A 23,812-nucleotide genomic window follows, 5' to 3' on the forward strand; every position below is an offset into this window, starting at 1 on the left:
AAGGGATAACTGAGGTTATGAAAGAGTGTCGCATTTCAGATGCAATCCCCATCCTTCATTAAAATCTCTGCTAAGAGATACCTTTTACAGAAAGATGTTTTGTAACAAGTGAGAGGATTTCCTCTATCACACTACAGACAGATCCACTTGCTCCAAATTAGGTAAGCTCTGAACAAATATTTTAATTAATCCATGATAAATAAGCCAAGTTTTTTCCCAGAACAGAATCACTGCTTTCCTCCTTGGCAGCAGTGGTCTGTTCTCTCTCTGCTGTATGTATGCACGTACATGCCTGAGTTTTTGGTGAGGTGTTTTTTTGTTTGTTTTTTTTTTCTCTTCACTCTCTCTTTTTCTAAACCTGTCTCTCAAATGATCGGTTACAGCACATGTCCTTATCTGTGGATTTCCTTACATTTGCCTGCTCTTATTTCAGGGGGAAGGAAAGGGGAATAATCAGATTAACACACTCAGACCCGTGGCAGGATGCTCTGAAACATAAAAAGAGGGAGAGAAGGAAGAATTCACACATAAAAATAGAAGCCCACGTAGATTGGCCATATATGGAGTACCGGGGACTTCAGAGGGATACCCTCTTCGGACCACCCCTTTGGCGGAGGCATGCTGCTGCAGGAGGCCCCCTTCCCCCCCTCCCCGGGCGGTTCAGCCCCCGGCCCCCAGCCTCGGTAGAGGGCCGGCGGGGCCGCTTGTCGGCGGGGCGAGGAGAGCGGAGCGGAGCGGGCGGCGGCGGCGGCGATGACTCAAGCCCGCCCGCCCGGCCCGCTCTGCCCCCCGCCCGCTCCCGCCTCCCCCCGTCCCCCCCCCCACCCCCCCGCCAGGGATGGCTATTAAAAGCTGCTGACGTAGGAGCGGACGGCCATCTTTGATGAGGGCACGGCTCTCGGTCCGTTGAAGAAGGAGACCCGAGGAGGTCAGCAGCGGCTGTCCTTGCCTCCCAGCTGCGGCACCGAGCCACCGACTCCGCCGAGGCGGCCCGGCAGAGCGTTGCACAAGCCGAGGTAAGGGCGGGAGACCACCGGGCCATCAACTGCGCAAGGGGAGGGGGCCGTATTAACGAAAATGAAGCGATAAAAGGATTTGTTTAAAGAGGGACCCGCTCGGCGTTTTGTCTCCTGTATCTGGGTTGCTACAGGGATGGAGGAAGTCGAGGAAAGGGGTGTAATGCTGCCGCCAGCTTTATCGCCGGCTGGAACCATGGCAGGGAGCCGAGCTCTGTGTTTCCGCTGTACCGGGCTCGCTCGAAGGCGACAGGAAGCCGGAGGAGAAGGGCGAGCAGCGCATTTCTAACCCGGAGCGGGAGCAGGGTGCTGCGGGCTCTCTGCTCGGCTGGGTCGCGCAGGGCTGCAGCCGCCCAGGGCACTGCAGCGCCCTTCCCGCGCAGCACCGCGCAGGGCTGCGGCGGCGCTTCGGCACCGCGGACGGAGGCCGGGGGGAGGTCGGCAGAGAGTACTGCGGCTCTGCAGGAACGGGAGGCGGTTCAGCACCGCGGACAGCGTCTGTTACAGCACCGCGGAGAGCGCCGCGGCGCGCCGGGCGCGGAGCCCTGGTGCAGGCGGAGGCGGGCGCGCTGCAGCCCTGCGGCTCCGCACCACCCCCGGCCGCCAGCCTCGGGCAGCCCCTGCCCTGCCGCACGGGAAACCTACTGACAGCTGCGCTGCTCGCTCCTTCCGGGACGGGACCTCAGGCTGAAACAGTTGGGGTTTTGCGGGGTTCCTCAGCAAGTCGGAGTGCAAAGGGCTCGAAATTAAAATAAATAAATAAATAAAAACAGTAAGCTTCAGTTCTTGAAATTAAGCGGCATTTAGCACGTCAGCCTGTCTCCCACCCGGCCCGCTGGTGGAAGGGCATTGATGCAAGGGAAACTGGAGTTATGTAACACCTGGTCTGTGGGGTCCCTCCAGACCAGCGGCAGCCCCCAGGGCATTCCTGCACCCACAGAGGGTCGGCCCCGGGCGCTCTGCAGCCTTGAGCCAGGGCAGCTCAGCTCCTCATGCAATGCAGCCAAACCCACCTTGCACTCTTGGCCCCGGCTTCCCTGTCCCTGCTGATCCTTTTTCCCTGATCTTCCTGCTCCCTGGCACCCTGTTTTCCTTCTCCCCTTGGTACAGCTCACTGCTGGCAAAGTTGGTAACTTTGCTGTTTTCTTCAGGGCAAATAAACATGAGGGGAAGAGGGGAGTGGGTTGGGCGTCCAGACATTGCACTGCGTAGCTGCGTCAAATGAGGGCCGTGGGACCTGCCAGATTTACGTGCTTGGCTTGAGTAATTGCTGCTGGTTTCATTCCCAGCTGGAAAGGGGGCGGGGGATGGGGGTGGGGATGGAGAGGCCGGTCTGTGGTGAAGCCTGGGGATGGTAGAACAATCCTCCAAGCCGTACCTGGCTACTGCCAGCCCTGGCTGCCGCATCCACAAGCACATGCCTGCCCCACTCCTCCCTGTTCCATCCTAGCTCTGAGTTCCATAGACCATGACAAGACAAGGCTGGTCTGGAGGCAGCCACCTCTATGGGCTACAGGGGAGGGAATGGGGCCATCTGGCAGATGAGAGCTCCAGGGGATACAGCTGCAGAATTGGCCCCCATATCCCTGCATGTCGCTGAATCATGGCCAAAGATACCTGTCTAGGAAAAAGGGGCAGTGGTTTTCTGTTGCTTCTGCATAGTGCGTAAGGGGTTGGCAAGGAGGTCACTGCTGAAGAGTTTGATTCCTAGGACAAGTGCCAAAGAAACAGCAGAAGTGACCAAAGCAAAGGTATAAGCAGGCCTGATTTGCTAAAGCAAGAGCTTGAGGCTCCCACCGAAGTCAGGAGGACTGGAAATAACTGAGCATGTTACGAAACAAAATGCAGCTAAACAGCAACCCCAAATAAACTCAGTTTAACTATATTTCTACAGCTAGCTAGGAAATCAAAGTGATATATCCAAAGCACTAAGGACTGGATTCAGTGTCCACTGAACTCATGAGGGCAGAAAAATCAAGTACCCTTAAAGTACATCTAGTGAAACAGCTCCTGTTTGCAGATTTACTGCATTGGAGGTGGAAGCCGATTTTCAGGTCAACAGAATGCTTTTCATTCGTCTCCATACAGGTTAGGCATAGCAACAAATAGTGAAATTAAATTACTAAGCCAAATAAAGTGTAGTCTATACCTAATGCTTGCACTGCTGTAACTGAACAAGGTAACTAATCAACATGCTCTCCTGTCAGTATTAACAACTTCAGCAATTTTTAGGCTTTTGTGTCACAGTGCTATAGCCTCTGTATATGTTGCAACATTTGTGGTAAAATGGAAAGTATACGACAGAATGGAGAACTCAATCTATCTCTTAACAGTTCCTCCTCACAGGAATGTAAAAAAGCCTAGGAAGAAAGGAAATGAATTTACCTTGGTTTGTTACACAACCGTACTTTTTTTTTCTTTCTTCTGATATTTTGTCCCGAATTTCTCATAACTATAATATAATCACAACACTTTCATTTGAGCATATTAAAACACATACACATTTATTTCAGACTTCAAGGGTTTAAGTCACTTAAGACCACAACAGATGTAAACTCACTTTATGGCCTTTGCTGGAATGAGTACATTTTTCTGTATCTGAAGTTTCCTCCACTGCTAGAAATGCAGTCACCTTTGAGCTGGGTGAGTGCCAGGTAGTCTGTAACAGTATAATTGCTGAAGCTTTTTAGAGCATCTAACAGAGAGAAGAATAATGCGTTTGAGAACTGCAGCAGGATGCAAGTCTCAGGCAGATCACAATTACCTCTAGGAGGCTGGGCTTTGGAGCAGGCACCAGGGCTCATGTATCTACTCCTGGGAGAGCTGGATATAGTTTGTCAGGAACATCAGCTGTCAAAGAATAGCTTATTTCTTTTAGCTCATCATTTTTGAGTCTTTACTGATATCTGTGCCTTAGCTTAGATAAACTCTGGCTTCCTTCCTTACTGACCTTGCAGATTCAGCTTCTGCATCATATTACAACAAGCACTTCTCCAAAACATGCAAGTTATATTCCTGCTTCTTGCCTATCACCCCTTTGTTATTTCCTCCACGCACACTCCCACCAGCAAAATCTGCCTCTCATCAAACAATAATTTTTAATAAGCTGTCCTGCATCTCACTGCATTTTCCAGGACTTTTCTTACCACCAAGAACAAGCATTTATCAACTTGATAGGCTTCAAGTTGTTCCTTCCTACTTTATGACGACCCTGTGGCTGATGTTGCAAGACTCAAGAATGTTTTGAATGCTAGTGGATTTGAATGGCCTCGAGGAAGTGCTTGGCTCATTTGCCCTGTTACTTGAGAATGAAATTTATCTTTGCCTGCACATCTTTCATTGTTTGTGCTTCTATTTCCACCTCTCTTGCCTCACTGTCACGCCCACCTACAGTCCTCTTCTGCTTACTTTTAAAGAGCACTGTGATGAAAGAAACACAGACTTCTACAAAGCATTAAGATGCTGTCAGGATGGGAGATGAGCATGGACTTTTAATTTTGATTATTTTAAGGCTTCTAATCCAGAATCAGTTGAAATCAAGGCAAATAGTTCCAGCAGTGAGTTAGACTTTGGATGAGCCTCTGAGTAAGCTCACAAGTCAGGCTGCATGCCAATACAGATGTGTACAGGGTATGGAAAGCATTCCACTCCCAACAATGGGCACATATTGGTTAGACCTGCAGTCCATGAAGAAAGTTTGCACATCATATTGTGAGACTTATAACAAAAGACAACATTTAGCAGCTTTGTTTTTTCAAAGGGAAGCAAGATATATCCCCTCTGCAGACATGTCCCCTCTGAAAGGGAATTCAATCATTGCATTATACCCTTTTCCTTTATTTTATTTTGTGTGTATGCGTTGTTTTTGTAGTAGTTACTTTTGCTAAAGAGAGATAAGCTTTGTCATTTTATTCACTGGAGGAAGCTGAATTCCAATACAAGCATAGGGAGGAGAAGAAAGAAATATTATGTAATTCATTATGGCTGTTCCTGGCCATCGAAAGCTGAAAGCTAATGCTGGCCAATTCAGCTATTTAAAATGATTTTTACTTTTTTAATTTTTCTTATCTTTTTTGGAAAACCTAATAATGCTCCATTTCTGTTTTTAAATGAGAGTTAACTTACTATCAGGCCACACTGTCAATTGGTGTGCATTAGCATAACTGAGTGCTGTGTTACACTACAGGCTGATGATGCTGAGCTGGGGCTCACCATTCATATTTTATAACTGGAATCAGTATACTTGCTGAAGGAACAGTCTTTTCATGAAACAGACATAACTCAAAATACCTTTTCTCCAAGCCCTGTACCAGTCTGGCTTATTGTTGCAGATTCTCACAACATCAAGGTTCAAGTAGTTTCCTGCCTCATAAATAGTGATGGTAAGCAGTGATGAAACAGTGGAGCAGGCATACTGCACGTTCTGGCTGTTTTTCAGGTTGGGTTCTACTGCACTCTGCTGGTATGTAACTTCAGCAGAACTCTGTGATGGCGTAAAACCCAAAAACGTAGCCCAGTTTTTCCCAGGTGCACATCTGTGTGCTGCAAATGCCAGAATTGTGAAAATGAATGTGTTGCAAAATGAAACCTACACTTTCTGTTGAATTAATGCAGTTCGATCTCACAGGCTGCATTTCCTAGTAGAAGTAATTTTTTTTTGCCCAAGCAGGAAGTAGTGGGAAGTCTTGCATTCCAATACATACACAAGAAAATCAGGCATCTTTCCCCAAGCCTTTTAAGGCAATATTTTTAACTGTTTGACTATTCAGCTATATTACTGATAGAAGCATAGAAGAGCAAAGGCATAGAGGTCTTGCTGTACCTATTTCTAAAACAGAAAGAGGAGAACTGTTTTTATATATTTTTATATATTATAGTTTTTCTTGTGCTTTTAAAGCAACAGAGTTATTGTACCAGTTTACTGGCAGAGTTCACAAGTGAAATGATAGTTATCACAGCCTGTGTCAGTGCTAATCACTAAAATGTATATGCCAGGCCATGGTTAGAGAAGGATGCTTCATGAATGTGATTTTTTAGAATTATTGCAAGATTTGCTATTTCTTACTCAAAAGCTATCAATTAACAGGGAGGTGCACATACAAAGGCACTAAGGAATGACTGTTAGGGCAAACTTGTAATTCTACACTCCTCACGTCCATCTCCCACATTTTCTCAGCTGTGTATTCTTGCTAAAATATCCAGGCTGCAAATCTCCAAACATTTTCACAGTCACTTGCCTGTCAGAAAGATAGAAGACTAGCATGGAGTGGGTTGAAAACTAAAGGCTCTGGTCGCAGCACAGCTATGGCGTTTGTCATGAGTTATTTATGTTATAATTACTCTCCTCCCCAAGGAGACAAACTCTGTTTCTGGGTCGCAATACAGTTTTACCAGACAATATAATTTTATTTTTCATACAAACCAGCTATTTGAAAGATGTGCCAACTGTTCATTTTGGTTTTTCCCCTCTCCTGGAAATGATAGCTCACAGTGGAACTGCACACACGCCAGTTTATTGATCTGCCCCACGGAGGTAAACGTACTTTCTCCAGCTACTCTAAAAATGTCATGAAACAAAAGTACGATTCTTTAGAAGAGCTAATCTGTCAAAACAGTGTTACCATTCACTGATTATTTTTTTAAACAGAAGGCTTCCATGCATATTTAAGCATCTTTTAAAAGAAAAGGAACAAAAATTAGCTTTGCCACACTTGAGATGCAAATTAAAGTTCTCTTTTTTCCTCTCCATGTTAGTATTTTGGGTTCACTCTGGTTCTCATTCACATTCTTAGACAGCTCATCATTTACCTTAAAGGGATTCAGACAAGCTGTCATTTCTGTAGGCATGAGGGACTTGCTATTTAATTTGGCCCAGTGCTGTTCCTGGTTAGCGTGCTTCCGTTCTGCATACACACACATGGGCAGAGCTCAGGTCTGCTGTGCTCAACAGTGCTCACTCCATAGGTGACCAACATCATTACGAGAGAAACTTCTGTTCTCCATTTATTGGGCACTGTCATCTCTTAGGAGTAATTTGTTGTTGCAGAAAGCAGTAAGAGAGCTATCACAATTTACATGGACTCAAGATGCTCAGTGATGGTCATTTTAGCTTCAGATATTATTGTTTAGATATTAAAGCAGAGGGGTCTGCGCCCAGAATATCTGGATTCAGGTGCAAGCATAACACACTAAATAAATATAATCTTTGTCAAGTGCCTCAATTACTTTCATCTACAAAAGAAAGACTTGAGATTAAAGCAACTTCTAGTTTGCATTCCACAGCTTTAGTTGCGAGACAGGTATCTCCTATCTTTAGAAGGATATTTTTATGTCTGTTAGGGCATAGCAGTCTCCAGTGCCTGAGATTGGTGACCTAAAAGTTCATACATGCAACACTGTCCCAGTGTAGATGAATACTGTTTGCTCAGCCTTCAAGGAGGTGTTACACATAGTCTCTGGCCTCCACATCTGTGGGAAGCTTGGCAGAAAGGTGTCATATAGACTGAGAGCATTCAGTTTACATTCATGACAGCAAGAAGGGAAAGGAACCTTAGACCAGAAAGCAAACGTTCACACATTTGGTTATACCCTCATGGACAGCCACAGCACAGTGCCATGAGTTTGCCAGAGCTGCGTTAAGCTGCAGAGAGGAGAGCAGTGCTACAGCACCAGTGCCAAACTGACAGTGTGACAACTGAATATACAACCCAGAGATGTTCTGTGAATACTTGATTGTCTCAGCCAAACATTTGCTTTTCCAGAGAGTATTCACCTAAGTGACACTCAAATATGTGAAAAGCTCTCAAGAAACAAACTGAGGTAGGCAAACCCAATTAAATCAGAATTCACCACCAATTTCTAACAGCCTTTCTCCCCAGAGAAGAATTTGTTTTATTTGCTCGGTTGTATGGAAATGTCAGTTGGTTGCCTAAACTTTTGAAGGATTGCCTACAGGTTTTTGCCATTAAAAACATACCCTTAAGATAGGGCACCCATTTTTGCATTTCTTGTTAAAAGACATCTTTTATCATACTAACAAGAGTACTAGAGATAGAAAGGCCAATCAATGGCAGCAAATGGTTTAAGATGGCTGTTGATGAATTCATGAAGAGGATTATATGACATACTTGTTGGTGGTCACAAGACACTAGACCAGATAAAGCAGCAAGTCCCCTCAAGTCTAATTTTCATAAGAGGTTTTCCTTATTAAGAAAAAAAAAAAAAAGAGAGAAAGGAAAAAAAAGCTTGGATGGCTCACTGCTGTGGTGTAGGCTTGTCAGTTCAGTTCATTTTAGAGTTGAGCGCATCAAGAAAGAGACAGTGGAAAAAACCCTCGAGGTACCAGAAATGCACTGACTATAATTTAAAATGCTTCAGCCCACTTTTTTTTTAAACATAACAAATAGAAGGGCCATCTGCATACCTCCAATTTTCAATATTAGCAAGGTATTTTTAAATCATTGCATTGTCTAGTTCCTTTTTTCTTAATTAACTGTTCTAAATTGTACAAAATGCTCTTGGAGCAACTTGTAGACTCTGAAGATTATTTTCTGAGCCTGCTAAACAATAACTGGTGTGCATTTCCAAGAAGTTGACAAATAAGAATGCAAGGGAGCTGCAGGCATCATAAGACCATGGTTAGCTACGGTAGTACCCCAATTCCCAGATTAGCACCCAGGGCGCTTAATGCCACAGTGTTAAGCAGGCTGATAGATGGTAGCATGTGACAGAAGAGCCTAGCAGCACCTTTTGTCCTCTGGAAGCCTCAGTAAATCTGCATTTTGTTTGTTGTGGGTCTAGGAGTCTCTTCCCCATCCTACCTCACCTTTCCCTTAGCTTTCTGCTCTCTTTGTCTCTCCTGAATGCCGTGAGAAAAACCATACACCCAGGAGAGGGAGATGCAAGGAAAGAGTTTACGACCTGGATATGGTTTACACGGTCAAAGCACAGCAGAGACTTGGATAAAAATCTAGTTTCCTTCAGACACAGTAATTTGTGCACAGCCTACCCTGGTTTTACAGCTTTATCACAAGCAGAGTCAGGGAAGCCAGAGGGAGATTCGGTGATGGAAACAAATTTTTGTCACTCAACCTTATCTTCATTTTTCTAGACCATATTGACCATATCTAGCACTATTAGCAAGTAGTGTGGCACCTAACAGCCCCATTCTGGACAGAGGTGTCAGTGCTGCTACAAACAGAGGGGACTTTGTTCAGCAAGGGCCATTCATAACACAAAGGGACAAGCAGGGAGAGAGTGCAGGTTGGAGATGAAGAGCTGACTGACTGCCTCCTGACAGCAGGCAGCAACATCAGTCCTTCTTTGCCAGATTCATCAACTACGAGGTCAGGTTACCTATCAGTGAGCTGAACCCCCTATAAAAAGAGAACATCCTACAGGCTAAAGGGCTTTCCCAGATTAACTGCTTCTCCAGTAACACAAAATTATCCAGTCCTGGTGTCAAAAATTGCCAGTGGTAGAGAAAGTCACCATATATGGTTTTTACTTGAACAGTGAAATCCAGTAAATTTTTCATTGTGGATGCAACTACCTGCTTGAAAATTAAATTGCTATTAAGTTGCTATTTAGATTGATAAGAAGCTCTGCCACTGCCCTACTTTGATTTTCTCATGGTTACTCCTATTTCTTTATGGAATAATATTTGTCTTCCTCAGTACTACTCGTATTCTTGAGAGCTCCATTCTTTCTGAGTAAGGATTTCATTATAATATTTCTGTTTCTTCTTTACACCCAGAAAGCCTTTTCTGGCACTTAAGAGATTATGAGCAAAGCTTTTAAAAGGTTCCCCAGCCTGGCAGGTGAAGTGATAAAACACTGAGCCAATGGCCAGGACAAATTCTTTGATGCTGGGAGATTAAACCTTCAAGTACTGACTGTGGGACTCCAGAGCTGTTTACAGATTTCAGTTTCTTCAGCTACTGTCTATGGTCTAGCCTATTTTTGTGGTGGCATCTCCAAAAGGTGTGCTGTGTGTGCATACAGCTGATCTCCAGACATTCATGCCTGCAACCAGAATCAATTTCTCAAAACTATCTACTTACCACAAGAAGTCAGAAAGCCTTCAAGATTTAATCAAGTTTTCCACTATCATCAACTTTGTGTTTCAGAGACAGAAGCTGAGCAAAACATTAGTGGCTGCTAGCTATTCACTGCAGTATACGAGACAAGCACTTGTTCTGCAGCACTTGCATTGAAAAAAAAAAAAAAAAAAAAAAGGCAAACTACTGTATGGAATATCACAATGTATAGACAAGACTTCTGTTTTTATTAGAAAGCCTAGAAAAGACACCCTTTTCAAGTGCGTTAGAAATAGAAGGCTATTCTAGAAGAGTCATGAAGTTATCGGTGCAAATTAATAGTGCCAGATGGGGGGTTAAATTACTGCCTCACAGCTGAAGTCATGAGACAGAATGAAAGTGGTAGACTATAAAAAGGGCATCACCAGAAGAGATGAGATCCCAGTGTGAGGTGGGATTTGTGAATGCCACATTCATGGTTGTAAGCAGTTGCTCAGATGAATGGGTTTACGAGACAGAAAGGAAAATAAGTCCCAGTCATTCTGAAGATTGTGTCTCGTGGTTTACTGCTTTGCTCAAGACAAGCAGCCCAGCAGCACAAGCTACAATTAAATGTTATGGAGCTTTGTCTCCTGTGCTGGCTCACAGTCACCAGGACAGAGGAATTGAATAAATGTGCAGCAGGGCTGGTACCTACTGAGGCTGCTGCTAGAGCAACAGGGATCTTTATCAGAAAAATTCCTCTGAAAATTCATCACAAAAATACCAGCTGTAAGGTCTTTGTTACAGAAAAATGACAGTTCTTACATTAAGAAAACAACTCTTTATTAGTTGCATTTCTCATAACATTTCAGTTTCTTTTCACTTGGGTAGAAAGAACATTTCTTCATATTGCATCCCCACTTTCAGCAGGTGAAGTGAAAGAACAAGGAGTGAAAGAATGGTTTTACTATGAATAGGGCAAGACAACAGTGAAGAAGGATTACAGGAAGGTGTTCCAATACAGAGTCCTCAACACAGAAAGGACATTCCAAAAAACAAGCAAGAGCATTTTTGCAGTAATTTAGATGAGCGCTTCAAATAGGAGTGTCCTGATGCATAAAGACCTGCAGGAATGTGCCAGAAATGCCAGCGCAGAACGCTAGCAACTGGAGGGCTGAGCATCTGCCATGGACACTTCCCATTTCAGCTCAGCACTTATTCCCAGCGGCTTAGCTGGGGTAAATCAGTACAGCAAGACTGAACCACATGGAAATCCTGACTTAAGAACACACTTTAAGTGAAAAAGGAAGATCTTTCTGACAGTAATTAAGCAATTTTTAAATCTCTGGACACAGTAACAAAAGGGCCTACTCAAAAAGACAGCATCTTAAGTGCAAATGTATTAATAATGCATAGCTGCATCATGCAGAAGACATTCTGCAGAGCTGCTCCTCCTTTCCAAGACAAGAGTAGCATGAACTGAAGCACATAGTAAAGGGTGGAGGTTCAGAAAGCATTGAACGCAATGTGCCCTAAGGAAACAGGGGCTGTGCTTGTTGTCTTCTGCATGCCACATATATACATGTATACCTATATACAATCCTGCCTAAATCTCTGGGTTTATAATAATTTAATTCATTGACTGAGAAGCCAGGCAGAAAGCTACATACACACAAGCATGTGGTGAATTATACAAGGCAGGAAAGCAGCCTATTCTCATCTAGTTGAGCTCACTAGGTATTTTGCTATGATTCACTGTGTGCCTAAAGGAGAACTTTGCCAGGTCCTCTCTCCAAAATGGCAGAGCAGAACTGACTCACCTCTACTGAGTCAGTTCTTTCAGTCCAAAGCAGGAGCAAAGCTGAGAAAAATATCCCATCAATACCTCAGTAGTCACAAAGCTGAGATACTTTTAAGGCACAACACATTTGTAGAAGCAAGAGAACAGTTTGCAGCAAATCATTTACACAGTGAAACCTTTCTGACTTCTGGGATTGCTCATCACAAATTGTGATTTTTCTTTACTTTCCCCTCAACTGACTTGCAGAATAATTTCTGAGAAAATCTCTTCTAATTCTTCAGACTTCTCACTGCATGCACATGAACCCTTTCCCCTCCTCCAGCCTTGGTCTGTGTTTCTTCAATTCCACGCACAGAGTACAGAGGTTTTCTGCTCCCTTACTGAGTGTACAATGGCTACAGATACAGTTAGAGTGAAAACTTGCATTCAGATTCAGAATTTGCTCTCTGTGAATATCCTTAATGAAATATTTTTATTTCATTTTTTTTGTAATGGTGCTTTGGCAAGCATTACTTCCAGTAATGTCATCCACAGGATTTTTAATAGGAATCCCAAAAGCGGTATGTGAAACAATGTTATTATAAGGCACCAGGAGGATGCTATTAAAAATGCAGGACTGCAGTTGTAGGTATGTTGATCACATTTTCTCAGTTGAGTTGTGATGCTCATCTGTGCAGAAATAGCAACCGTCACCAGAAGCAGTCATGAGAGATGCAGCCCCCAAAGAACCACACTGAGCAAAGAATATCCAGGACAGTGAAACAGCTTGTATGGAGTGCAGCTTCCCTCATAGAATCTTTAACATTGCTAAAAGACCTCCTAAAGAAAGATGACAGGCAATTCAGGTCTGCCGTGAGTAAAAAAGCAAGAAATGGCAATTGCAGGAAGGCTCATGTAGTATGATACAGTTATATGACAAATTTGATGTTCCTGAAGATGCTGATACAAGACCATTTAATCTGAATTTTAGAAAACTCACACTTTCTCTGCTGCTGTATGTCATAATATGGGGAAGAACTATGAAACTGGAGTTGAACCAGTGACATTTAAAAAGTTTTTGTTGCCTGGTTGGCAATCTCATTTTCACAAACTCCTGCCCCATAGTCACAGGTGGGACACAGCACACAGAAGCACGAGATTAAAGTCTACCTCTCAAGCCAGGGGTGAACTGCATTGACCTGAGATAGAGATCCACTATTTAAAATTTCTTAAAAGAATTGCCAGCACCTATCTCCCTTCAAAGGAAGAGAAGATGCAGGCATGTGGGACTCTGATGGTCAGTATCTATCCAGCATTCTTTGAGCAAATTAAACACACTGCAGGACTGCCAAATACAGATGGACCAAAGGGAAATGTCCAGATGTAACTGCAGATGTCATAGGAAATTAAGCCATTCACTTGTGTTTGTGATTCAAGAAGTTCTACTTCTAGGTCAGATGACAGTTCAGTTGGCCATTACTGCAAATATCTCTGACTGCTCTTGAAGTTTTCTGCCTAGAACTCACAAAAAAGACAAGCATCATTTTTCTGGAAAGCAAACTGTAAAACTCTGTGAAGAATTAACTTTGTAAAGGTTAACAACAAGATAATGAAGTAAGCCATTAAAGGATGAGGTTCTCTAATAATGAAGAAAAGATGGATTGAAGAAAATATTTGCAACATTTCTTGTCTCTGCAAAAAAGAACAATGGAAGTTTTGCATACGTTAAAAAAATCAAGCATTTCTTCTGCTAGATACAGTCATCATTGTTTGTGATTAATTAGATTTTTGAGTAAATTATCAGTGAGATTTACTCATCTGTACTGTTGCATTATATCTTGGTAGAGGTGTTGTATGTAAGTCACTGACAGATAAGCAAATACAATGCAGAAAAATCGTTTGCTTAATAAATCAGACCAGCAAAGAATATAGAAATATTCTTTAATCAGTGCTATTGAAATTAATTTGTTCCAGAATTCATTTACCTCACTCTGTATGTGTCTCCATTACTATTTAAACTAGCTGATATTTCTGAAATGGGAATGTATTAATTATATATCAAAATTTGAACACTCAGAATGTGAAATGTTGGGGAAAAACACTCAGGATTTTTAACAATTTTCTACCTATTCCAATACCAAAGAGAACAATACTTCCCTCCAGAGGCAATATTATCTTCTGCATTTATTTTAATAGCTAGTTAGCAACCATGTTTGCAGAAAGTCTTATAAAGTAGTGAGTTCCCTGGGCACTAAACATGCACATTTGCTTTTCCAGTGGATAGAAAGGGAACCATTTCTGTTCAAGTTTCAAGAAGGTTAAGAATAATTTTTTAGAAAAAAATACTTGTGCTTTATTTCATTTCTGCAAAAATATGTAAGAAACGAAGAATATGGTTAGGTAAGAAATTGGGTAGGAAATTAAGTTTATGTGAGAAACTAAGAATTTTAATCTTCATGGTAAGCTTTTTGATCATTATTTCATCAGTTTATAAAATCATTACACTGCATACTTCTGCATAAATTGATGTTTTTTTTTCCATATTTTTGCTTACTCGTGTCTATCTATGTGTCTGGCATGAATCTAGTTTAACTCCTGCCAAAAAGTCTATACTGATGAATGACATTTGTACTGCTGTTTAGTCCAAACCCCCTGAAGTATTTAGACAGATTATAGACTGCAAAGCCAAGAAATACTCATAAACAATTAGATCTGGAAAGAGAAGATGACAAAGTTTTGTCACTTGCACATTGAAGATGTTTAAGAAGTTTTTCTAGTTTCATAATTCTGGTGATGGAAATGTAGTCGAAGTAGGAAAGGTTTACATCTCATTTTTGGGTGATATCAAGCAGATGAAAACTGATAGGAATTCCTATGGCTAAGCCATTTCCAGAGACAATGTATTAGATGTTCAGGATAAGACAGAAGCTGCGCTTGGTAGCCTCTAATACACTTATACACATCTCCTGTCTCTTCTAGAAATAGAATTAAGCATAAAGATGTAAGGCCTTGGACATTTTATAGGCTGAAACAGTGAATGTTGTGTCACATTTCAAAAGGGAACATAATTTCTTAAAAACAACAACAGCAACAACAAAAAACAGCTGGAGAAAACTTACTTTAATTCTGATGGTCCTACTGAATTATTTGTTTAATTTGTATCATTAAATACATTCATAACTGACCTCTCATGGTGCCTCCTGGGAACCTGTTCAGATCATAGGCTCACAGAGGAGAGAAGCAGCCACCATAGAGGCTGCGAAACGATGTACTACGGGTTTGTAGCAATGTGTTACAAAGGGAATACTTCCAAGGTGTTTGCAGACAGATGATTTTGGGAATGTCTGAAAGGCTCATATTTCATGATCTTCTGTCCAGTTTTTGAACAGACTGTAGTAAAAGATTCCTTCCTTATTTCAGGAGTGGATGTCTATTGAGGGTCAAAGGGCAGGTTTCTTTTTTTCTTTCTTCAGTCTCTACAAGAAACAGTTCATGCCAAGAATTTCCACAGATTTGCCCATAGACTTTTAACAGTTCAACACTGTTCCTCAGTGGTTATGGTCCTTATGTCTGGAATAGTTAAGGCAATACATTCTAGTCATCAGACCTATACTCCAAGGTAATGGGGAGAGGAGAGAACATATTTAATGACTCTTTGCTTTTCCTCAAAGTGGACAGAAGTGACACAATGCTGCTTCGGGATTTGGCTCTGGATTTGATAAGTTCTTGAGCAGGGACCCCTGAGGGTCTATTAATAATTCCCTGTGCTGGTTCAGGGGGCAGACTATCTTGACGGGTCATCTTCACATCTTACCATTAATACAGTTTCTAACCAAGGTCAACTGCTTATCAGCAGTGGAATGAAGGAGCCTTCTCAACAGTTCAAATGCAGCACATACATTACCTAGTCATGTTTCCTTGGCTCAATGACATTAATTTGCTCCTGACCTAGTGCTCCCAGCTCCGCAGTTCCATATGTTTATTAATTTTAGGAATAAACCTTCATGTGAATTTTGTTGTTACATTTGCATACAATAAAGTGAAGATACACAGTTTCTACCCAGGTTGCCATACCTGTGCTAAAAAACAGTGTTTGCTATGCTTGTGGTATTTGTGAGCTTGTATTAGTGCTTAAGGCCTGTTGAAATGTCCTGGAAATACAATAGCTTGTTTAAGCTTTGGGGGAGTATTTTAATTCTTGTTCCTGTCTTGTTAAGTCAGAGGTTTGAAGCAGGAGAGCTTGCCAAAAACTAGGATTCCAAGTGCATCATGAGAAATTTCTCAAACCTACCTAAAATAACCAGGAAAAAATTCCCTAGTGGTCTATTTTTTTCCATCTCAGATAATGTTATGCATTCCTCAGAAGAAGAGCTAGGATGGAGACAGGTGGCTGGACTGGGAAGATTCATACTGTGATGCAGCACAGAAATGCCTCATTTCAATAGCAGAGTGCCCTCTTTTACCAAAGGGGGAAACTACTTGATACTGTTGAACAAGAAAATCTCTGCTTTCAAAGATTGTTTATTAAATATGAATAAATATTGACAGTTTTCATTAGGAATAAATATCTGTAGTTAGACAAGGTAGTCAATATGAGCTCTCAAGATACTAGTGATAAAATATGCTACCACTGGGTTTACAAGAAATATTCTGCTGTTTCAGCAGAAGTAAGATTACCTCCTCTGACTTAAGATCTGCAGGAGTTTCTTTTTCAGCTTAGTTTGACGGAGAAGGATCTTAATACATAAGTCATCCCAAAAGTTATGCTGTCTATTTAATTTTGATGTTAACTACTACAAAGATCACAAAGATACAAAGATCACAATAACACTATTTGATAGAAGAAATTGTCAGCTACAAAGCACTATTTTTCAACATAGTCACCATCATTAGCTATGCATTTTCACCAGCAATGAACAAGAGCCTGCATGCTGCATTCATAAAAATCTGCACCAGATGTCACCACTGCTGAAATGCACCACCCATCACCTCACTGTGCTCACACCTACTGCTTGGTCTCCATAAACATTCAACAAATATAGAAGAATGTCAGTGGGTGCCATTTTTTATGCATGGAGGAATTCAGTTCCACACTTTGCTTCATGCATGCTTCCATGTCAGATGCCATTGTGTCAGACTGCCTCTCCACTGCTATCTGCCACACAGCAACAAAATGTAATGGTGGGAAGGTTCAATTTCTACTTCCATACCAACATTTGCCTCTGATATCAGAATAAAATAAGAGGCATTACTTTTGGATCAGCCCCTGTATTTTTTCATTAAAATGGGAGTGTCCTCTCCAGCCTCTTAAGCCAAGTCCTCAGAAGAGATCTGCTGATTTCAAAAGCTTCCCTCAATGATCCCAGAGATGGTTCAGTACTCTCAGCCCAAGGCACTTCTCTGCTTTCCAGATGAGAAGAGAAAGTGGACTACAGAGTGCCTCCTCACAAGCTGTCTTTGCTTTCTTAAATACAGAACTCATCTAAAATTAATTATCCACATTTGCCAGCATCAGCCACAGCTACGGCTGTTTCCATATGTCAGGACAAAAAGTCAGGGCCTCTATCTTTGGGGTGCCTAAAACTCTGAGACTGAAGCTAAGTCTGCTTCACAGACTGCTGCCAGATGTCTGCGGGGCATCAATGACGGTTTGTGTTCATCTAGGACCTGTCTGAAGTTGCTGACAGTGATTATTCTCAATGTCTAATGAAACCTAAGAAAGTAATTAGTCTTTTGTGTGATTCTGCTCTCCTACGTTATTTAACCCAGATTTTAGGCAGCTTCATGACAAAGAATGGAAGGTGTAGGGAAAAGAGAAGAATATAAACAATTTGTCAGTGTGTCATCGTGTCTCTCTGCATCTGGGGTTTGAACAGAGGCAGGGCAGAGCACTAACAGCTGCTTGTTGCCCAAGCAGATGCATACTGCAGAACATGGACCCTCTCCCTTCCCACTTGCCCCTGTGCCCTGGAGACAGACACCAGGGGCTGTCAGTTCCTGCAGGGCTCCAGCACTGGATCCTGCAGCAGTCTGCACAGACTGCGGCAGCTCAGAGCAAATCCCCAAGGCAGAGGGCTTCATTGCATCAAATATTAAGATGGATACTGTGGTATGCCCTCCCTGCTTTACTTCTGCCTGTGTTTAACGCAAAGTAAAGCTCCTTCTCAGACTCCCCGCTGCAATCATAGAATCACAGAATCACAGAATCACAGAATCACAGAATCACCCGGGTTGGAAGGGACCCCAAGGATCATGTAGTTCCAACCCCCCTGCCTAGCAGGGCCACCAAACATACACATTCAGATCAGGTTGCCCAGGACCCCGTCCAACCTGGCCTTAAACACGTCCAAGGACGGGGCATCCACAACCTCCCTGGGCAGCCTGTTCCAGGGCCTAACCACTCTCCTAGTAAAGAACTTCCCCCTAACATCCAACCTAAATTTTCCCTCCTTCAACTTAAAACCATTTCCCCTAGTCCTGCTATTGTCAGCCCTTTTGAAGAGTTTACTCCCCTCCTGGGTGTAGGTTCCCTTCAGGTATTGATAGGCTGCAATGAGGTCACCCCGCAGCCTTCTCTTCTCCAGGCTGAACAAGCCCAACTCCCTCAGCCTGTCCTCATAGGGGAGGTGCTCCAGCCCCTTGATCATCTTAGTCGCCCTCCTCTGGACCCTTTCCAAAATCTCAATGTCTTTCTTGTACTGAGGGCTCCACACCTGGACACAGTACTCCAGATGGGGCCTCACAAGAGCCGAGTAGAGAGGGACAATCACCTCCCTGTCCCTGCTGGCCACCCCTCTCCTGATGGAGCCCAGGATCCCATTTGCCTTTCGAGCTGGAAATCTCAGAATCTCAGAATCATAGAAGGTTTGGGTTGGAAAGGTCCTCAAGGATCATCATCTTCCCACCTACCTGCCACAGGCAGAGTTGCCAGCCTCTAGATCACGTACTAAATCAGACTGCACAGGGCCCCATCCAACCTGACCTTGAACACCTCCAAGGACAGAACATCCAAAGCCTCTCTGGGAAACCTGTTCCAGCACCTCAGCACTCTCTCAGTAAAAACTTCCCCCTGACATCTAACGTTAATCTCCTCTCCTTTAGTTTAAAACCATCCCCCCTTGTCCTATCACCATTGACACTTGTAAAAAACTGATTTCCATCATGTTCATAAACTCCCTTTAAATACTGGAAAACTGCAATGAGATCTCCCTGCTGTCTCCTCTTCCTCAGGCTGAACAAGCCTAGTTAAGCCTGTTTTCATAGGAGAGGTTCTTCAGCCCTTTGATCATCTTCATGGCCCTCTGGATTCTCTCCAAAAGCTCCCGATCTTTCCTGTATAGGGGGGCCCAGATTTGGACACAGATGGGGCCTCACGAGGGCAGAGTAAAGGGGGCAATCACCTCCCCTGCCCTGTTGGCTACTCTTCTTCTGATGAAACCCAGGATACCATTGGCCTTCCAGGCTGCAAGTGCACACTGCTGGTCCACATTAAGGTTTTTTATCAACAAGGACCCCCAAGTCCTTCTAGCATGCCTACTCTCAAAGAATTCTCCCAGTCTGTATACATACCTGGGGTAACCTCAAGCCAAATGCAAAACGTTGCACTTTACTTTGTTTAACCTCATTAGGTTCACAAGGGCCCACCTTGTGAGTTTATCAAGGTCCCTCCAGATGGCAGCCCTTCCTTCTGCTGTATCAACTGCAGCTGAGTTTAGCTTGGTGTCATCAGCAAACTTGCTGAAGGTGCACTCAATCCCATCACCTATGACACTGATAAAGATGCTGAAGAGTAGCGGTGCCAAGACTGCTGGTGGATACATACGGTTACTGTTCTCCACCTGGACATACAGCCACTGACCATAACATTCTAGCTGTGATGTTCCAATCAATTGCCTATCCACCAAATAGTCCACCCTTCAAATCCATGTATGTCCAATTTAGAGATAAGGACGTAGTGCAGGACCACGTCAAAGTCCTTGCAGAAGTCCATGTAGCTGACATCAGTTGACACTCTTGGTAGCTGTACTTGCAGAGAGGATTTGTGCGTCTGGAGGCATTTGGAGGTCCAGGAGGGGGAATGGCGTTCAGCTGCTGGTGGGACTGTCTGGAAGTAGAGGAGCTCAGCAGGCAGCTTGGAAACTAGCTATGATTACAAGTGCAAGTTTTGTCAAGCCAGACTGCAATGGCTTCCAGCAGAACTCCTGGGCCTTTCAGGGTGAACCTTTGCATGGTGTGTGTTCATCTCTCAGTCTAGTACAGCAGTTCACAGCAAAGGAGGGTCAAGAAATCCAGCAAACATGCCATGATTAATCAATATGTGAGCCTGAATGAAGAGGTAGGTGCAGTAGAGAGTGTGAAGGTTGATGAAGGTTTTGCAGTACATCCCTCTGAGGAGGAGGGTGCTCCTTGTTCTTGGGCAGTCATCCAGGTCCAAAGTTGTAATAAACTCCCCAAATAGATTATTTTTCTTTAAAAATAGAGCATACCCCTCCCACAGCTCCTTAAATAAATCTCTTGCCCCTGTTCCCTTGTGCTCAAGGTCACCTGGAAGTGCAGCTCTTTCACTAGCTGTAGGCAGTTCATCACATGAGGAGGAGGACAGAGAGCCTGAGGGCTGTGACCACAGCCATGTTGGCTGTTCTTGCCAATTGCACAGCTTATCTGGGCTAAGCCTGGGGCATGTCAGACATGGCTTGGCCATCAGTCAGTGGGCTCCATGCTTACAGAATCTGAAACACAAAGTTGTTTTAAGGAATTCATTGTTTTAAGTGACATAAACAGTCTTTTTCTTTTGTTCCCCTCAACAATGGATTTTTTTTTTCTCACTTGCTTGAACAAAGGACTTTCAGTTTACCAGATGGGTCCAGGCTCAGTGTCCTTGAGATGTGTTTGTTAGATGTATTCTCAAAGCATAAGAGCTGTGGTCTTCAATATACCCGTGGGGTAAAAGCGCAGGCAGCAGCTGCACTATGCCATCTCTTACACTGCATGAATTTTCTGCCGTATATGCCATTGGTGTTTCATAAAGGAAGGAATTATCTCCCTCTTTGTATTCACTTATTAGGTGTCTGCCCTATGAAAGAATTGAGCAAAGTTACTTTCAAAAACCTGAATTCTGTACCTAACATGAAATTGTTCCCACATTGTTACTAGGTCCAGGACTCACTGATTCTTCATCCAGGAATACTTTACATTACATTAAGTAAAACACATGAGAAAACTACGATTGTTTTAGATTTAAATTGGATTGTGTTCAAGTGAAGTTCATGCCCCATCCTGCTGCCTTAACTCACAGGAGTGGTATCTATAAATACACAGTAATGAGGTCAGTATTCCTAATTGGAACTTATTTTACCAAAGAATGATTTCATTAGCAAGCACTGTTCTTGTCTTCAAAATATTTCTCTCTCTCAGAATCCTCAAACATGTATTTGCAGAAGGATTTTTGACTAATACTGAAAGACCAGAGCATTTCTATCAAAATCCAAAAAACAGTTCTTCTTGAGTGGGTCTCAAATGAGAGACACACACTGTACCCTCTTCAGCTCCATCAAAACACAAGCGCACCATCTACTTGTGATGCCTTGCAATGAATGATGGCCACTTAAAAGTCCAAATGCACCTGGTGGGGTGGAGTTTCCTTGTATTACAGCATCTGATCTCACAGACTTCACAGTGTACCGGTTCCTAACTTCTCACTTGGAAATGTAGACAGAAGTCATCTACTGCTGCTGTCTATGCCTTTTGAGAGGATGCCTGCTGCCATTCCTCTTGTTTAGACATTTCCTTTGTGTTACTGACTGTGCTGGGCCAGATGTGCTCAGTGTTAGGAATTGTACACCCCCAGCTCAGTCTTATCTTAGTCTTTGCCCTGTGGTCCTTGTCATGCTGCAGCTTTGTAAGCAATGGCGCCTCTTGCTCCCAGGCTGCTGGGGACTGAATCTGAGTGAGTCATCTCTGCAATGCTTGGGAGGAAGCACTGCTGATAGTCGTCTGTCCTTGGGAAGAGCTCTGTTCTCATTTAGAGTGCTGGAAAAACAGGCTGTCTCAATCCGACATTTGTCTGGATTTCTTGTTGAATGAGTGCAGGTGTGCTTAAATAAATACGAATCTTAAGAAGGTAGGGTCTGGAAGGCAAATCCCATGTTTCTAATGTAAAATAAGTTATATTCTCATATTTAGAAAAATCAGATCAGCTATTATAATTTATTGGTTGCAAGGAGTATTTTATTCCCTCATTTTGGTATGGCTATTTAAAAACCTCAGGACAAAATTCACCTCACATAGCTCCCAGTGGGGGCAGAAAAAGGTTTAGGGATTTAAATGAAAAAGAACTGGAGTTTTCATTGACAGGATACGAAACAAAATCCCTGCTGCACCCTCAGCGGTGCAGCACACACCCTGCTTCCCAGCTTGAAATCTAGAGCTGTAGGATTTTGACAGTGAGACTGTGGAGTATCCAAGCATAATCCAAGGAGAATTCTCTATTTGCTGAATTCTACGACTTGCTTATGACTAGACTGTGATTGCTTTCAAAGGCCAACTACTATTTTTTTTTTCTGAGTTTATTTTTGCAGTTGCTTTGCTGTTGCTACACAGGAACAGGTTGCCCAGAGAGGTTGCCGATGCTCCCTCTCTGGAGGTATTCAAGGCCAGGTTGGATGGGGCTGTAAGAAACCTGGTCCAGTGGAAGCTGTCTCTGCCTACAGCAGGGGAGCTGGAACTAGATGATCTTAATGGTATGTTCCAACCCAAATCATTCTATGATTCTATAATTTTCTTGACTTTATGTGAACTGTTCTTCACCATGCTCACTGCTGTAGTTCATCATCTGTCAGCTGAGTGAGTGGGTTAGTTTTGTTTCAGCAAGTGCTATAGCCAATGGCTATGCTATGTGTACACCTTCCCATGGTATCCTCACCTTATGTAGCTCCAGGTGTGTTTTCATGCCTTAAATGTATGTAAGGCTGTCTGGTTTCCTTTTTCCCTTCCCTTCTCTTCCCTTCTCTTCCCTTCTCTTCCCTTCTCTTCCCTTCTCTTCTCTTCTCTTCTCTTCTCTTCTCTTCTCTTCTCTTCTCTTCTCTTCTCTTCTCTTCTCTTCTCTTCTCTTCTCTTCTCTTCTCTTCTCTTCTCTTCTCTTCTCTTCTCTTCTCTTCTCTTCTCTTCTCTTCTCTTCTCTTCTCTTCTCTTCTCTTCTCTTCTCTTCTCTTCTCTCCTCTCCTCTCCTCTCCTCTCCTCTCCTCTCCTCTCCTCTCCTCTCCTCTCCTCTCCTCTCCTCTCCTCTCCTCTCCTCTCCTCTCCTCTCCTCTCCTCTCCTCTCCTCTCCTCTCCTCTCCTCTCCTCTCCTCTCCTCTCCTCTCCTCTCCTCTCCTCTCCTCTCCTCTCCTCTCCTCTCCTCTCCTCTCCTCTCCTCTCCTCTCCTCTCCTCTCCTCTCCTCTCCTCTCCTCTCCTCTCCTCTCCTCTCCTCTTCTCTTCTCTTCTCTTCTTTTTAAAAGCTATTTTTTTTCCCAGTAAAAGCACTTCTCTGCTACAATAGTGAATGTGCTTCGGTCCCTCTTCCTGTCAGCAGTAGCTGTACCTGCATATCTCAGAGGAGATCTATTCTTTGAATATAAAAACTTTCAATGGGAACCTCCTTAGAAAGGGTGGCTTTCCAGTAGCCGGACTGCTGGGGCCAAGGATCAGTCAATTGTCATTTACTTTATTTACATGATCACATTTAATCCTGTGATTTATTGCTTAGCAGAGCCAGTAAATCTCATGCAACTCCTTAGGACTCACCCAGCTCAAGCCTTTCTCGGGCTCTTCCCCTTCAGATTTTATCACTGCTTGTCTCCATACATCCACCTCCCTTAACGAGAAAATGAACTGAAGCAGAGGAAAGGGGGAGTTTTGCAAAACATTCTTAATGTTTGACCTTTGAGGTCCATCATAAGTATGCTTAATAAATTCAACAAATAAGGATGCAACCACAAGTTTCAGGAAAGAGGCAACA

The 23,812-nt window shown here is 43.2% G+C and overlaps 1 protein-coding gene across 2 annotated transcripts in view; it reads left to right on the plus strand.

Annotated features, from left to right (window-relative positions):
* The first annotated feature begins 847 nt into the window (after window positions 1-847).
* Window positions 848-23,812, plus strand: part of SNAP25 (synaptosome associated protein 25) — a 66,142-nt gene continuing 43,177 nt past the window's right edge. Inside the window, exon 1 of one of the 2 annotated variants that reach the window (XM_048938321.1) lies at window positions 848-1,016. The gene's annotated coding sequence lies outside the window, so the exon portion shown is untranslated. The remainder of the gene's footprint in view (window positions 1,017-23,812) is intronic. The other variant, XM_048938319.1, reaches the window with a different exon arrangement.

Source organism: Lagopus muta, chromosome 2 (assembly GCF_023343835.1).
Source record: "Lagopus muta isolate bLagMut1 chromosome 2, bLagMut1 primary, whole genome shotgun sequence".
In the NCBI taxonomy this organism is placed as follows: domain Eukaryota; kingdom Metazoa; phylum Chordata; class Aves; order Galliformes; family Phasianidae; genus Lagopus; species Lagopus muta.